Source organism: Solanum stenotomum, unplaced genomic scaffold, assembly GCF_019186545.1.
Source record: "Solanum stenotomum isolate F172 unplaced genomic scaffold, ASM1918654v1 scaffold19977, whole genome shotgun sequence".
NCBI classification, from domain to species: domain Eukaryota; kingdom Viridiplantae; phylum Streptophyta; class Magnoliopsida; order Solanales; family Solanaceae; genus Solanum; species Solanum stenotomum.
This window is the reverse complement of record NW_026025811.1, coordinates 1-2,856: the sequence shown is the minus strand read 5'-3', so window position 1 is coordinate 2,856 and position 2,856 is coordinate 1. Positions and strand designations below refer to the sequence as shown.

The window sequence follows — 2,856 nt, the reverse complement described above, 5'->3', positions numbered from 1 at the left end:
ATATATATATATATATATATATATATATATATATATATATATATATATATATATATAACTTGCTAATACAAATACGTGATCCATGAAAAAGCTATTGAGTTCATCAAAATCCCACTTAGCTCGACTCTTGATGATGGTGACAACCCACAATGGGTTACGGAGAGCGAAAATGAAAAAGGGTGATTAGTGATAGAGATAGTGAAGAGACGAATTTAGTGTTCTTAATTGTTTGCCATTTAAATATAAGAAAAAAGCTTTATCTATTTTAATAACGATGATAAGAAATTATGGCATATTTAGATCGATTATAACACATGAACATATGACATTTTTAATTCAAATTTGAAAAAACTTTCTCTATGTTTTTATAAGCAAGTTATTTAGTACTTGGATTAGAAAGTGATAGGACCAGATTTTGTTAAAATTTACCCTTTCTAAAGGGACCAAAACAGAATCCGAGTTTGGTCCAAAAGTGACCCGGCCCAAATAAATAACAAAACAAAGTTACAGCCTACGTAGATAAACAAGAAGAGAAAACAAAAAAAAATTTGCTTTAATTCAATATTGTTTTAAAATCTTCTTTAAATATCACCACGCACCAATGATTATATATTGATAGCATAAAAATATTTATAGTATTGTTAGCATATATGAATTATAAACTCATTAAATTTTCATTGTTTACTTAAAATGAAGTTAAATTTGTTACCTCTTATAGTCGAAGACGAATTCTCACCCTCTTTTTTTAATGGTACCAAACTCAGTAACTCAGCCACCGCACCACAAGTGATCATATCCCAATCATATCTCAGTATGAAATACGTCATCTTCTCCTCCTCCAAGAACCTAACATTTATCCCTTGATCAGTTGAAAAATGTTAACACAACTAATGATTTCTTTAATTGGATCGCGTCAACCACTGAACCCTGTTCCAAATGAGTAAAACATGCACCCACTGAGTCATGACTCAATATCTTAAGTTGTGGTGCCCAACTCGTGCATACAATTCCTCTTCCTTTTGTTCGTTCTTTGAAACCTTCTGATAAGTGAATCAATTCATCATCAGATTCTCCTCTTTTAGTTCTTAAAACTCGGAAAAACGGGAACCCTGAAAACTCTAACCCGAATGGTAACCCAGTGAGTTTATTTTAGACTTTGTTTTGCCTTGCTCCCAAATGCCACATAAATCACTGTTCTTTTTCTTGTTCATCAAGCCATAGTTTTATCTCTCTCCACACTTCCATTTTTGTGTTGTCATCTTCATATGATGTCATCGGAAGTTGGCCCAGCTGGATCACCGATTTTTGGTGAATATCCACTATACTTTTAGCCATTCTGGTTCAAATTCTGAACAACTCGATCCTCACAAGTAAATATCATAGTTTTCAAAAGTCTTATACATACGAGAAATATAAAAAATGTTCTCTGCCTCACCGTCCTTGCAATCTTCGTAGATTCTCAAAACTTCAAACACCTTGAAAGCAACCCTGGTTTCAAATGGAACCCGTTTTGGGGAAACAATGAATTCCTCTAGCATCTTCCGAATTTCATAGTCATTGTTCAATCACGACACAAGTCCGGTGAATATGCTAAAAAACTCATTGAAATGATGAATTTTGATGCAATTGAAGTAAAATTGAAGAGTACAACATCAGGAGTTGAATCTTCAAGAAACTTAGCCATAGGTGTTTTGAGTCCATCTTGAGCAAGTTTGAGGTTTATGACTTGCACGTAAGGCATATCATTGGTGGCCTCTGCATTTTCTGGTAACTTTTTGAATTGGGGCAGAGTAATTTTGACGAAACTTAAGAAGCGGGCGAGATTTGGGGTAGTTTGGGGAGATGATCGTGTTAGGGTATATACTATTAATCATGTGTTTAGACATAGTATTCTAACAATTTTCAAGATTAAATATCTAAGTGGGAGATTGTTAGGGTATATACTATTAACCATGCATTTAGATATAGTACATTATAACAACTGTGATGATTAAAAGTCTAAGTGGGAGATTGTTGGGATATATACTATTAACCATNGGTTCTCCTCTTTGGACTGTGAAGAAATCTCTATAATTAGGGATTCTTCTTGCCCTAGATTGATTAGTTTTCTATTCGATACTTGCCCACCCAAGTATTGAGAGAGTTCAAATGTGAACTTGGGATCACTGTAGAAGACTATGACTATCTTGTAGATTCAAGTCTGTCTAACTTGGGGATTTGCTTGAAGGTATATGTTCATGCTTCAAGAGGTATTTATCGAATTAAATTTCAGTATGTTTATGTGTTCTAGCATGATTATGTGGTCTAGCATAAACAATAATGATTATCTATTATTCATGTAAGCCGTAAGATTCAAGTATGCTTCCGCTGTGCATATATGTTTTCCAACAATTGGTATCAAAGCCACACTTACATCTTATTAGATAACATGATATACATGTATGTATATGTTTTCGATAGAGACATTAATATGCAGTTTTTACGTGAGTTCAGTGTATAGCCGAATTCAATTATGTTTAATTACTAATTGTTGATAACTGTGGTATATCACGATGATTGCATATTTCAACCAATATTAAAGTTTTTTTTTAATTATTGCAAGTTGAGTTATATTGCATTGCAAAGTTAAAAAGAATTAAAAGAAGAGAAGAAATCGGAGTATTGAACATTGTGACGTCTGCAAATTAAGTTTTGCATAAGAATTAAAGACTCCAATTTTCAGCACTGTTTTTTTCTTAATTCTTTTGGTAATTAATATTTGTTGATCGGCTGGTGACTGTTTGTTATATTGCATGTGTCGGCGGCTACAATGGTACCGTAGGGCATCACCGGTTTTTCATAGTAATATTTTTTGGC

General features: G+C 33.1%; 1 pseudogene; it reads right to left on the bottom strand.

Annotated features, from left to right (window-relative positions):
- Positions 1-674: 674 nt before the first annotated feature.
- Positions 675-1,863, bottom strand: LOC125850877 (UDP-glycosyltransferase 91A1-like; annotated as a pseudogene).
- Between the last annotated feature and the right edge of the window lie 993 nt (positions 1,864-2,856).